The 15,148-nt window shown below is 45.9% G+C and overlaps 1 protein-coding gene across 1 annotated transcript in view; it reads right to left on the bottom strand.

The window, feature by feature from the left end:
* STX19 (syntaxin 19) overlaps window positions 1-14,241 on the bottom strand; it is a 33,860-nt gene extending 19,619 nt beyond the window's left edge. Inside the window, exons 1-2 of the mRNA XM_040338727.1 lie at window positions 14,053-14,241; window positions 5,564-5,654 (exon numbers count right to left, since the gene is read on the bottom strand). The gene's annotated coding sequence lies outside the window, so the exon portion shown is untranslated. The remainder of the gene's footprint in view (window positions 1-5,563; window positions 5,655-14,052) is intronic.
* Between the last annotated feature and the right edge of the window lie 907 nt (window positions 14,242-15,148).

Genomic DNA, 15,148 nt, shown 5'->3' with positions numbered 1-15,148 from the left:
GGTTTCTATGCAAACACCTGATTATCACAGATGCTTATTTCTGTACATGACGTAGAGTCTACTATCGCTTCTACAAGTGGAGCAATCTACATACTGTATTATATAATATATGTCACACGGAGAGTCATCATGCTATGACACACCCGGTAGCTGGGAGTGAAAACAGCGACAGCCAACAACCTCACTCTAATCAGTTCATATATTGCAAGAGGCAGTTAATATCATTTTCTGGCTTATAAGGGTCTTGCAAGTATTCCAGTGCCGTCCCACCGCAAGTGCTGGTTCATACCACCAAAGTGCGGCGCAGTGCAACACAATCCACCGCCCTGCACCACGCTGCAGCCAATTAAACCTAACAAGATGTTACCGCCGCAATCAGCACATCGCACTGCTTTCATCCTACCACTGCTGGTGTGAACTGGTCCTAAGACTTCTATTATTATTATATTATGTTTGTTGTTAGGTTACTTTACATGATATTATGATGTTCTATTAGATCATATATAAACATATAACACTCTGTGATCTGGAGGCTCCATTATTAAGAAATAAAACATTTTACGCAATGTTTATCTGGTTGTTTGGAATGCAATCATTATAAAAAAATAAAGACTATGGGCCAGATTCAGGTAGCTCGGCGCATCTTTGTGCCGGCGTAGCGCATCTCATATGCGATACGCCGACGTAACTCTGAGAGGCAAGAGCAGTATTCACAAAGCACTCGCTCCCTACGTTGCGTCAGCGTAACGTAAATTGACCGGCGCAAGCCCGCCTAATTCAAAGTAGGAAGGTAGTGGGCGTGTTACATTTAAATTAACCGTGACCCCATGTAAATGAAGGGCCGAACGAACGGCGCATACGTGCGCATGCTCAGAATCAAGTCGCATATACTCCCTAAGATACGACAGCTCATTGCCTACGACGTGAACGTAACCTACGCCCAGCCCCATTCACGTACGACTTACGTAAACGACGTAAAAGACGACAGCTGTTCCGTCGTCCATACCTTTGCATGGGATGCGCCTCCTATAGGTGGAATAACTTTACGCCGGAAATACGCCTTATGTAAATGGCGTAGATTACAGCGACGGGTGCAAGTACGTTCGTGAAGCGGCGTATCTCGATCATTTGCATATTTGACACGTAAATCAATGGAAGCGCCCCTTGCGGCCAGCGTAAATATGCGCCCAAGATACGACGGTGTAGGAGACTTACGTTGGTTGGATGGAGCCAAAATGCAGGCGTATCTTATTTCAAGCATCAGGCGCATAGATACGACGGCGCATCAGTGCACTTACGCGGCGTATCAGAAGATACGTCGGCGTAAGTGCTTTCTGAATCCGGCTATATGAGTGTATAATTATATGTAGTACCCTCTACTTTAGGTAGGTGCTAGATGTAGGTTTTTTTTGTGAGCACAGGTAAATCATTCAAGTCTAGCTGTGAGCTAGGCCTGTTTGTTTTGATCTGTGGGGCTGGGAGTGGCCTAGAATAGCAGCAGGTGACTCACATGCAGCATCACTTCTCTGTCACCTCCCTCTGGCTTCTAGAGGTTTCTTGAAGGGAGGCGGGGAAGAGGAGTGGGGTGGCATGAGGAGCCCTGACCAATCCCCAACTAGGATTGGCAGGGGACAGGCCTCCTTGATATACCCAGGGTAAGCCTTGCTGGGGAGGAGTGGTTCAGGTGGAAGAACTGAGAGATGGAGTGTTAGGCTGTCGGGGCCTTGGGGGGAGCCCCCAAGTCTGGGGAGGGGGGTGACCTTGGGCCAGGGGCTTGGAGCTGTGAAGGAACCCCACACAACCCAAATGGTATCCTGAACAGGAGCAAGAGAGGACAGCGGGGAACACTGGCAGGCAAGTCTTCAGGAGGGATCCACCAGGTGTCGGTGAGTGGCAGGCACAGTCGGGAGAGCTGGGAGAGGCATGCCAGGAGTGGATGTAGAGCCAGTGGGAGAGACTGTGATATTACTGGCATTGAAGTCGGTTGGATGCAGCCAGGAGGGCTCTCAGGGTCTGCACAGGACTGACTGGACTCAGCAGTATAACTCAATACAGATGGCACTTAAATACTTTCTTTCACCATTGGTTGCTACACCAGAGGGGCCCGTGGTCCCTGCCAGCAAATGGCTTTTTCTCGGGTCTGGCTGGATTAGAGTTGGGCCCGCCATGTGCTAACTTTGCCAGGAACCAAAAATTGTACAGGAGAGAGAGAGTGAAACAGTCTACAAATTAGCGTTGTGCTGGAGGAGACTGGAGCTATAGAAGATGTAAATAGAGGTTCCAATTGTTCATTATATTGATTTCTTCTATTAATTCTGGGCATCTCATAACTCCCCTACCTCATCCAAGTTTAACCCCTCAATAAAATAACAAAAAACAAAAAAAACAAAGGTGATGGACTGTTGATTGTCTTGGAGTGTCCGGAAGTGAATGCCAGCTTGGACAGGGTGACAGGTGGAATTACTACTTTCTGCAGCCCCTACGGAGGTACCGCTACATGTATAGATGGACATTTATATCATCAAATGAACAGTGTACATGACGCTTTTTTTTTACTCTACAAGGACATGGGTTGCATTTTTGGATAGTTGCCTGCTAAACTTCAACAGGCATCAAGCATCAGCAGGCTTTATTTAGTAATGGGCCAGTGTGCGTTACTAAAAACATTCCATCTTGGGGCACTTCTCTGGGGTCCCGAGTTCCACAGATGTGAGAACATTTCACCTTGGTTCACACTAACAGAGGGATAGAAATCATGCAAGTTCAGATGAACTCGCACGACTTCATATGTCAGTCCGGCTTCGGGATCGATTTCAGAGACATCTGTACATGTTTCTGCATAGATGTCTATACAAAGCGCACCCCAAAGTCACCAAAAGTAGTACAGAAACTAGTTTTGGAAAAGGAGCAGCACCGCAAAGTCGGCGTCGCACCGATTCGGACGGTGCCATTGCCGACAATAGCTGCCGATTTGGCATGCGATTAGACATCGTATCAATGTGAACCTAAGCTTCAACTTCTAATCTTAAAGCAATCCTGTACTTTTTTTTAGCTTGTGGCGGATTAGGTAAGAAGCAGAACTTTGGTTTTTATTGCTGTCTGTCCTCATTGGGGGGATCCCCCCCTTATTTTCTGTTTTGGTGACACCAGAACAAGAAATGAGACAGTGAGGTAAAAGTGGACTCTCCAAGGCAAATTAAAATTTACCTTGTCCTCTGATGCTTCCTGGAGGCATGATTACCTGCCCATTGCTAAAATGCATTCTTGTGGAACTTTGAGCATCCAGCTCTACCATGCCTCCTGGATACCTCATAAGCTGGGGAGAATTTTTGGTGAGGGGTAACAGTTTGCTTACAAACGCCCCCCCTCCTCTGTTCGCGAGGTGCAAGCTTAGGGGATCCTACGCTCAACAGACATCAGCTTGTCAAAATTACTTCTGCTATCACTATTCCTGTCAGTCTTGTAAGGCCTCGTACACACGACCGAGTTTCTCGGCAAAAACCAGCAAGAAACTTGCTGTTTTTTTTTTTTGCTGAGGAAACCGGTCGTGTGTACACTTTTCGACGAGGAAACTGTCGAGGATCTCGTCGAGCCAAAAAGAGAGCATGTCTTCTTTTTCCTCGACGGGAATGGAGAAATTTGGCTCGCCGAGATCCTCGACAGCCTAACAAGGAACTCGACGAGCAAAACGATGTGTTTCGCCCGTCGAGTTTCTCGGTCGTGTGTACGAGGCTTAACGGAAGGAAGGTACCCTTATCCCTACACTAAACCATTGCGCCCAGGGCAGCCACCTCTCATGCCAACCCCTTGTCCCGGCCCTGATCACAAATGGCTTTTTACAGTGGTTTGTGTTGGGGGCAGGAGGCTGTAAAAATAGCAGACCTTCTGTTTGCCATGGAGGGTGCGCTTTAACAGGACATGAAGACAGACAGAGCAAAACCTGACCAATGTTATACAGTATAATTTTACTAGCCATCAAATTAGGTCCTATGCACACTGGGCTTTTGACCCTAGGGCACAGGGCCACAACACTTAGGGCAGGTGCACCATCTATTGCCATTGGCCAGTCAAACTCTATGAGAGCCTGACAGCTGCTAAGGCTGAGCGGTGCACCTAGCAGTGCTTCCTTTTAGGGCAGTGGGTGCCCAGGGACAAATACCTGGAAATTTGCCCTGAGCCTATAGTGTCTACACATAAGTACCACTTAGTGTATAACATTTGCTTACAATGCCCCATCAGGAAGATATTCCATCGCTTCCTATTCTGTCTGACTCTCCAGTAGTCCAAGGAAGGGGGCGAGCACGACACTCCACACCAGGGAGGAAGCCTTGCATTACTGTGTGTAGTTACAGACAGAAGAACAGGAAGTGAGGATTTCTCAGGAGAAATAAGGACATTTAAAAGCAAAATGGAAGGATGAGGTAAGTGAAGGAGGACTGCACTAAGGTAAAGGAAGCTATTTAGGAGAAACAAATTGTACCTTTACAACCCCTTTAAAGTGGATGTAAACCCTTACAACACACTTTATGCTACAGGTAAGCCTATATTAACGCTGTAGCTACCCTAGATTTCTCTTATGCATATGTTTAGGCTACGGCGGTGACCTCCATATTGGAGGAGTTACTACCTATATGTTCATGGGAATAGTATCTAAATCTGTTAATAAGGAGGTGCTCACCTTTTTTTGTGGTATTTATATTTAGGAGATATCCCCCTGTGTCTGCATGTGCCAAAGTCATTGGCACATGCGCACTGAAGCAACGGCACGTTGTGCTGTCGCTTCAGTTGGACGTGCCATTACCGTGACGTCATTGTGGCTACGGGCCAATTACAGCGCCGTGATTGGCCCGGAAGTAAGCCCCGGGAAAGAAGTCACGGCTGGAGGGGGGGGTACGAGGACCGCTGCGGGGGCTTCGATCTGAGGTAAGTAATACTAGCTCATTATGCCTGTGTCTTGCAAGGTTTATATATTTTTTTAGGGTTTACAATCACTTTAACAGGAGGAGTTCGGTGTTGATGGGAGATGTGATTGCAGGAAAAAAAAATCCCATCATCTATGGCCTGCCTAAGTGAGAGTTTTCCCTCTAAAAATAGGCTCATTATTGAGCTTTTTCAAGCATTTTTTTAAGCATGTGTTTTGTTTTAGCCAATGGAAACCTAGTTACTGGGAAAAGTGACAAGACAATTGTACTAAAAATGCACATACATTTTAAGGCATTTTCAGGCTCTGCCTTTGAAGTTTTTAGGACCAAAAGTGCTGAACTCTGCCCAAAAGAAGCTCATGGTGCAAACCGGCACCATAGGGTATTGGGCATTGATGCCATTCTGGAAATAGCTCTCAGGTGTGAACCCAGGCTAACAGGGGAACATACATTGATAAAAAAAAACTTTGACAAAAACTAAACAAAATGTTGCGCTTTTAGATAACCTTTGAATTTCCCTAGCTCATACAAAGTGCAGATATGTCAAAAGAACATATTCAGCGGGGTATTTCCAACAAGACAATAGTGTAGAGTAAATCACACAGGCAGTGTACAAGATCCTAAGTGGTTAGCACTCTTACCTTGAAGCTCGGGGCTCCAGACTTCTTATGCATGGAATTTGTATGTTCTTCCTCTGTTTGTGTGGATATCCTCCGGAGGACTCTGGTTTCCCTAATCCAAACATACAAATAGCACGTATAAGTGTGGTGAAGACATTAGATTGTAAGGTCCTTTGGGGGAAAAGTTCTGTGCATTCTGTAAAGTTTTCAAACAAAAAATCGTCTACTCCCCACCGAGATCCAACTGAACTCCGCGAGGAGCAGGGATATCCTCTGCAAGCCTCATCTAGGTAGCTCGTTCATATTTGATGTTTATTTCACCTTTTTGTTACATATGCCATCCTTTTTGGTTGGACTTTGTTTCACTGGATACATATTTTACACCCATTGTATAATCGATTTTGCTTGGATTGTTAAATGTCAATTTCTTGTAGAGGATTGTTTCACCATTTACGTTTATATACTATTAGTGCCAGTTCACATAGAGGCAACCCAAATTTCCAAGCGATTTGGAGACGACTTCAGCGCCACTTCAGGATGGCTTTGAGCTACTTACAACGCAACTTAAAGTTGCCTGCAGGACAGGCGACTTTGGCTGTGGCCAATCACAGAATAATCAGCTCTGTGGGAGGGAGGGGTTTACCTGGGTAAACTACAGTGGAACCTCGGATTACGAGCATAATCCGTTCCAGGAGAATCCTGGTAATCCAATGTACTCGCATAGCAAAGCGAGTTTTCCCATTGAAGTCAATGGAAACGAAAATAATTTGTTCCGCATTGACTTCAGTGGCATGCAATACTGCATGTGGCCAGAGGTGGGGGAGGGGAACCGGAGAGCCTCGTAAACTTCTGGGAAGGCCCGAGGATACCTCGGCTGACCTCGGAAAGACTACGTTCCCAAGGTTTGCCTAGGTTAGCCGAGCTGTCCTCTGACCTTTCCGTGCATTTCCGGACGGCTGCGATCGGCACCGTTCGGCTCCGGCGCCCCCCACCTCAGGCCAAACGCGGTACTACACACTGCTTTGGCCTGAATCCTGATGGTTTTGCGAGACAACACTCATAAACCAAGTTTTTTTAAATACAGTGCTCGTATTGCGAAACACTCGTTAACCGTGTTATTCACAATCCGAGGTGCCACTGTATTTTCTTTTTCCTGTAAAGTCTCTTCAATATAGATGAAGATCTGACTTGAAGGCAACTTCCATTGAAATCTATGGGTACAAGTTGCCTAGGCGTCACCTTGAAGTAGTACAGGAACCTTTTCTGAAGTCGGAGCAACTTAGTAGTGTACATTATTCGTGTATATTTACTTCCAGGGCATTTCTTATGTCCAGCAACTTGGGGCAACTTGAGGACTTTTTACAAGTCGGATCCCAAGTTGCAGTATTGTGATCCGGCACTTAGGCACTAGGCTAGCGCTGTTTTGTTTGTAGGATTTTCCTAAGACAAGGTTTTCACCTTTGTCACCAGATTGAAACAGCTGCTGCATAGAGGTTTTGTTAGTTTACAGTTTATCCTAGGCGCAAATGTTTTTTTTATTTTTCATTGGGTCATTTTGAACCCTACAGATGTGAGTACACACTCTATAATATCTCAGATCATGCACACAAATGATTAGGGCCATACCTTATCCAGATCAGTGGATTTATGTGACTAGTAGAGGTAGGTGTTCTGGTCAGCGATGGACAGGAAGCCTGTACAAATCATTGGCAGGATGTCACTGTCTGGGACCGTTCGCATACAATGGAGCGATTATCTGCTATTAGGGAAAGCTGTGTGCCCCTGGACATGGGCTTTATACATCCAGGGGCGCACCTTATCCCTAACCACAGGTATTCACTTCATGTGCGTTTACAGTGTCATCCTGTCATTGATTAGTACAGGCTTTGTGATTTGTACCACTTTGTCAAAAACAGCAAGCCATACCCGGCACAGAAATACACTGATCCTGGAATTTTATCATCTTTTTGTTTTCTTTTCTCATTAACTTTTTGGAGCTCATTCAGTAAAGTTGTCTCTAAATAAATACGGGAAATAAGCAACAAATCAGATTTTGCATTTTTTAGGGCTAGCATAATCTTCCACTGCTTTCTTATATCCAGGGAGTCGCACCGCACATAAGGGGCTAGATTCAGATAGATTAGCGGATCTTTAGATCCGCGTAATCTATCTGATTTTTACGATCCGCCGGCGCAAATTTGAGAGGCTAGTGCAGTATTCAGAAAGCACTTACCTCCAAACTTGCGCCGGCGGATCGTAACTCCCCCGGCGGAATTCAAATTCCACGGCTAGGGGGAGTGTACAATTTAAATCAGGCGCGTCCCCGCGCCAATTTAACTGCGCATGCGCCGCCGGCGAAATTTCCCAGTGCGCATGCTCCAAATGATGTCGCTAGGAAACAAACAGTGAAACTGGGATCCTTCACATCTGAAAAACGCACGGTGACATGTGGGGTCCCCCAAGGATCCCCCTTGTCTCCAGTGCTGTTTAATATCTATCTTCGTCCTCTCTTTGATATAATCAGTAGCCATGAACTACTTTATCACTCTTATGCAGACGACACGCAGTTGTATTTTCGCATCTGCCACAAAAAGGATCATCATCTAAGATTAGAGAAATGTCTCTCTTCAATAGAAAACTGGATGTCTAAGAGTTATCTCAAACTCAATAATGCTAAAACAGAACTCTTTATCTTTGATGCCAGGCGGAAGAAACCACCGACAACAAACTGGACACCATCTCCCATTCTGGGACAAATCATCGCACCTAGCTCCAAAGTCAAAAGTCTGGGAGTCACGTTTGACACCTTCATGACAATGGACGCACAAATAGGGTCCGTAGTCAGCGGGGCGCACCATTTGATGCGCCTACTACGCAGACTGATTCCATTTATTCCTAAAGAAGACGTAGCAGTCGTGGTGGGAACAATCGTGAATTCCAGACTGGACTATGCAAATGCCCTTTACCTCGGACTCCCAAAGTACCAAATCGCTCGTCTCCAAGTCGTACAGAATACGGCCGCCAGACTGGTGACTGGGAAAAAATCTTGGGAATCAATCTCACCTTCACTGAGATCCCTTCACTGGCTGCCAGTGAAGGACAGAATTGCATTCAAAGCACTCTGCCTGACACATAAGTGCATCCATGGGAAGGCTCCTAGATATCTATGCGACAAGATCAAACTACACAATTGCAGTCGCATTTTGCGTTCCACCGACCAAAATCTGGTCAAGGTTCCTATAACCAAATACAAGTCCAAAGGAGAAAGAAGGTTTGCTTTCCAGGGCCCCAGGCTTTGGAATGCCTTACCAACCAGCATTCGGTTGGAGCAAAACCACCTGTCTTTCAGAAGGCAGATCAAAACCCTGCTTTTTTGAAAGGCATGAGACTTAATCAACAAGCGCCCAGAGACGATTCAGTTCGCATGTGCCGCGCTATATAAATTTTTCATTCATTCATTCATTCATTCATTCATTCATTCATTCATTCATTGGTTTCGGCGTGAACGTAAATCACGTCTATTCCGTATTCGCGACCGACTTACGCAAACGACGTAAAAATTCAAAACTCGCCGCGGGAACGACGGCCATACTTAACATTGGATACGCCGCATATAGCAGGGGTAAGTATACGCCGGAAAAAGCCGAATGCAAACGACGTAAAAAAAAAGCGACGGGCGGGCGTTCGTTTCTGAATCGGCGGAAATCGGAATTTGCATATTCGTCGCGTAAAAAACCAAAGCGCCACCTAGCGTCCGGCGGGAGATTGCAGCCTAAGATCCGACGGTGTAAGTCACTTACACCTGTCGGATCTAAGGGAGATCTATGCGTAACCTGATTCTATGAATCAGTCGCATAGATCCGACCGTCGGATCTCAGAGAGATACACCGTCGTATCTCTTTCTGAATCTCCCCCAAAGTGTACAGCCTACCATACAATTTAATGGTTGTACGCGGCCAAAGTCTTGTAAACAGAGGTTTAATTATTTTATTGGCGTTTACCTACGCATGCACTTTTAGGCTCTGTTCGCACCCAATACTGATACGACTCCCAGTTGTCCTGTGCATCTTGGTTCACTGTTTCAGGTCAGTTTTGCCAACTGTCAGTATTTTTACTGGCAGCCAGTAAAAAATGGGCACTTTTCTCCTGCCAGTAAAGCCCTGTACACACGGCAGGTCGTTTTTCCCGACGAGATTCCTGGCAAGAATTGCTGGCCGAGTATACACACACACCATTCAAAAGAACCGCGGTGACGTCATTGACTACAACGAGCATGCGCTCGTCACATTCGATGCCGTCGCCGCCATCTTGCTTCACCCTACCTATGCCTTGGAAGCTACGGCGCATGCGTCAAAGTCATTTTGAGAATGCGCAGGTTTCCATGAAGAGGTAAATATACACACTCTCGGGTTTCTCGGCAGGAAAACACTGCTGACAAACACAACGAGAAAATAAAGAACACGTTCTCTATTTTTCTCGTCGAGATTCTGGGAAGTTTTCTTGACGAGAAACCTGAAAGCCTCGTACACACGCACGGTTTACTCGGCAAGAAAGCTCTGCCAGCAGTTTTGTTGCTGGTTCTTGCCGAGAAAACCGTGCGTGTCGAATAGTGACAGCATCTAATCAGATGCTGTCACTACAAAAAAATAAAAACCACAAATACCTGCACTAAAATAGTGAATAATATCAGTAATGACAAAGCAGCTGCCACAAATCTGGTAAAAAGATAATCCAAATAACATACAACACAAATGCAGCGCCAAAAACCGATAGAAAGTCCCAATAACAATAGATGAAAATTATCCATATGAGTGTAATAGTTCACACACAGGAAGTGCTGATAAGGATCCGTCACCAAAAAGGAAAGGTTCACAATGGGGATGATTTACTAAAGGCAAACAGACTGTGCACCTTGCAAAGTGCAGTTGCTCCAGAGCTTAGTAAATGAGGCAAAGCGGTTGTATACCCGCAATTTTTTTTTTTTCCTACACCTGTGAGGCCTCGTACACACGACCGAACATGTCTGCTGAAACATGTCTGCTCGGCCGAAAGCCCTCGCATGCGTCAAAGTGATTCGATGCATGCGTGGAAGCATTGACCTTTCAGGGTCGCGCTCGTCGCCACGTCATCGTCGCGGCGACGGCGCGGCCACGTCACCGCGTATCCTGTACGCGGGGATTTTGGTTTGATGGTGTGTACAACCATCAGACCAAAATCCGGCAGCGGACATGTCCGATGAAAACGGTCCGGCGGACCGTTTTCATCGGACAGTCCGTCCGTGTGTACGAGACCTAAGGCAAAAGCCATAATGAGCTAGTATGCACTGCATACTAGCTCATTATGAAATACTTACCTTAAAACGAGGTGTAGAGAACTTACCTGGTCCACGCCGAGCGAGATGTCATCTTGCCTCGGCGTGTCTTCCGGGTATCGCCGCTCCAGCGCTGTGATTGGCTTGAGCGGTGATGTTGTCACTCCCGCGAATGCGCGCGGAAGATTTCATTCCGGCAAGGTCCGGCGGCTGCCGGCCCTTTAGCCGAGGATCCCCGCTGTGCATGCGCCGCTACAATCAGCGGCGCATTGCGAGGGGAATATCTCCTAAACCGTACAGGTTTAGGAGATATTCTTTATACCTACAGGTAAGCCTTATTATAGGCTTACCTGTAGGTAAAAGTGGTAGTAAAGACTTTACTACCACTTTAACTTTGCAAAGAATACCCAATCACACGCAAGGAAATTTTTATTTTATTTTGCTTGCACCTGATTGGATGATGGAAGTCAGCAGAGCTCTCCCTCATTTACTAAGCTCTGGAGCAACTGCACTTACAAAGTGCCCAGTCTATTCGCCTTTAGTAAATCAACCCCACTGACTCTTACCCCAACAAAGGGACTTAGCCCAACAAAAGCAGTCCAACAGGAATCATCCCCTGGGATATCTCCACACATGAATGGATAAGCTGTATGACCATCAATAGGATCCTCCCGGACAGACTGGACTAAATAACTTCATTACGCAGGATCTCTGTGTGTAAACACAGATCCACGTCCTGTCAGGGCGAGGAGACCGATGGTGTGTCCCTTGTACATAGGGACACCCATCGGTCATCTCCCCCTGTCAGTCCCCTCCCCCCACAGTAAGAATCACCTAGCAGGACACACATTTAACCCCTTGACCGCCCCTAGTGTTTACCCCTTTCCTGCCAGTTACATGTATACAGTAATCAGTGCATTTTTATAGCACTGTTTGCTGTATAAATGTGAATGGTCCCAAAAATGTGTCAAAAGTGTCCGATGTGTCCGCCATAATATCACAGTCCTGACAAAAATCACAGATAACCGCCATTACTAGTAAAAAAAAAAATATAAAAAAATTTCATAATTCTATCCCCTATTTTGTAGGCGCTTAACTTTTTCAATATACGCTTATTGTGATATTTTTTTTTACCAAAAATATGTAGAAGAATACAGATCGGCCTAAACTGAGAAAAAAAAATGTTTAAAAAAAAAAAAAGGGGGGTATTATAGCAAAAGGTAAAAAAAAAAATAGTTTTTTTTCAAAAGTTTCTGTCTTTTGTTTATAGCGCAAAAAATAAAAAATGCAGAGATGATCATATACCACCAAAAGAAAGCTCTATTTGTGGGGAAAAAAATGATAAAAATATCATTTGGGTACAGCGTTGTATGACGGCGCAGTTGTCATTCAAAGTGCTTCAGCGCTGAAAGCTGAAAATTGGTCTGGGCAGGAAGGGGGTTTAAGTGCCCAGTAAGGAAGTGGTTAAAGGGGTTGTAAAGGTAATTTTTTTTCCTAAATAGCTTCCTTTATCTTAGTGCAGTCCTCCTTCACTTACCTCATCCTTCCATTTTGCTTTTAAATGTCCTTATTTCTTCTGAGAAATCCTCACTTCCTGTTCTTCTGTCTGTAACTCCACACAGAAATGCGAGGCTTTCTCCCTGTCGTGCTCGCCCCCTCCCTTGGACTACGGGAGTGTCAGGACGCTCTCTACGTTGCAGATAGAGAAAGGAGCTGTGTGTCCTGACTCTCCTGTATTCCAAGGGAGGGGCGAGCACGACACTCCACACCAGGGAGAAAGCCTTGCATTACTGTGTGGAGTTACAGACAGAAGAACAGGAAGTGAGGATTTCTCAGAAGAAATAAGGACATTTAAAAGCAAAATGGAAGGATGAGGTAAGTGAAGGAGGACTGCACTAAGGTAAAGGAAGCTATTTAGGAAAAAAAATGTACCTTTACAACACCTTTAAATGTAACCATATTGCTACACTTAGAGGCGCCTCTCTTCTCTTTTATACTCAATTGTGACATGACGTTACTTGTATATCAAGACATCGCTTGTATATCAAGTCAAAATGTCTTTAAACCAAGTTACTCTCAAACCAAGGTTTTACTGTATTACATTTTGGGTTTAATACGAATTTAGGCTCCATTCACACCTAGGCATGTCAACGCCTGAAGCCCGACGCTATTGCAGCCTAAGATACGCTGGAGGGGTGATTTAACATTGTTCCCTATGGAGATGGTTCACATCTCCACGCCGAACGCCGGAACGCTGTACGCCTGAAGCTCAAAACAAGTCCCTGACCCTTTTTTTCTGGCGGCTTCGGCGTTCGGCATAGCCGACAATGTGTAATCACCCCTCCAGCGAAAACAGGGGTTAAAAAACGACGCGTTTTGTCGCGGCAAATCGTGGTACAAAACGCCACAATTTTTCGCGGCAAATCGCGGTACAAAACGCCGCGGTTAGGTGTGAATGCAGCCTTAAAGCGGTGGTTCCCCTAAAAATAAAATTTTGACATCGCATTTAGCAAATAAATTACAATTAGAATCGGCTTGATTTATTTAAAAAATACCTCCGTACGTATCGTTTCCTATATTCGGTCCCACCGCCACTTCCGGGTACGATGCAGGCGGTGGGCGTTCCTAATTGATGGACAGGCATCCGAACGACGCATCCATCGCGTCACGAGATGCCGAAAAAAGCCGAACGTCGGTGCGGCTCTATACGGCGCATGCGCACCGACGTTCGGCTTTTTTCAGGCATCTCGTGACGCGATGGATGCGTCGTTCGGATGCCTGTCCATCAATTAGGAACGCCCACCGCCTGCATCGTACCCGGAAGTGGCGGTGGGACCGAATATAGGAAACGATACGTACGGAGGTATTTTTTAAATAAAACAAGCCGATTCTAATTGTAATTTATTTGCTAAATGCGATGTCAACATTTTATTTTTAGGGGAACCACCGCTTTAAAGTTCCAAGGCTGGCGATCCCCATCCAAAACTGACTTATTGGGTTGGGATGACCCTTTAATGGCCAACAAATCCAACTCAGATCCTTGCGCCCTACATCTGAGCGCAAAGCAGACGTCAAACGCCGAGCACTCACATACACAATAGATGATGATCCTGGCTGTAAGTATTTTCCATTGCTTTATCACATAATGTAGTATTATGAAAAGCTCACCTGAGCAAGTTCCTAAATGCGATCCGCTTACCTTGTGGGTGTCAGTGATTATGTCCTCGGTTATGGTGGAGCCCTTTATACACTGAGCCCAGGAACACTCTCAGCCTTTGTAGTCCATTAGGAGTCATTAGAAGAAGAGAATTCCCAGGGAACACTGTAGAGAGTATGACTGAGCAGTGCTGTGTGTTAGTGTCACTGCGAGGAATCTAGTTCTGCCAGTTACAAGCGCCTGCTTTATGTTTGGAAATAGGGCAGGCTTAGCACCAGCCAATCAGAGAAGAGCTCAGCAATCTATTCTTCCTGAATCGCACGCTTGGTATTAAATAGGAATGTTGTGACTCTGCTTTCAGGCAAAACTGAGAGATCACCATGTGTGTGCAATTCATTTAGTATCAATTTCCCTACCTGGGATTCCATTGTTACAATAATAATTAACACTTGTACTTGAGAAGGTTTATGTGATTTTGAGCCTTTTTTTTTTTATCAAGTTTGAGAAACTACATTTTCTTATTCCAATGCCCCCCCACATTACAATCCGATTAAGGCTCTTATTATTTTTTTCATGCTGTACATATTCACCCGTGCATCCGGGTTGCGAGTCCCGCGGGAGTGGGCGTTCCTCACATGTGTGTGATTGACATTTTGCCCAAAAACGAGCTCCCCCCGTCGCGTAAGCCGCGTCACGATTGGCGAAAGGTGCCGAACGGCGATGCGCATTCGCTGTATAGCGCCGACTCGCCGTTCGGCTCCTTTCGCCAACCGTGACGCGGTTTACACGACGGGGGGAGCTCGTTTTTGGGCAAAATGTCAATCACACACATGTGAGGAACGCCCACTCCCGCGGGACTCGCAACCCGGATGCACGGGTGAATATGCTGTACTAAGGTATGTACAGCATGAAAAAAATAATAAGAGCCTTAATCGGATTGTAATGTGGGGGGGCAGTGGAATAAGAAAATGTAGTTTTTAGGGTGAACCACCCCTTTAAGCTAGTTGATCTGAGCAGGGCGGGGACAAGGGGTGGGCAGGAAGAGCGGCTGCCCTGGGCACTGTGGTATCATGTCAGATGGGTGGGGGGCACCACAAGGAGGTTGGGGGAGGGGATTTGTGCTCTGGGGGTTGGCAGG

The sequence above is a fragment of the Rana temporaria genome, chromosome 2 (assembly GCF_905171775.1).
Source record: "Rana temporaria chromosome 2, aRanTem1.1, whole genome shotgun sequence".
NCBI classification, from domain to species: domain Eukaryota; kingdom Metazoa; phylum Chordata; class Amphibia; order Anura; family Ranidae; genus Rana; species Rana temporaria.
Note: the sequence above shows the minus strand (reverse complement) of the source record. Positions and strands in the feature narration are given on the sequence as shown.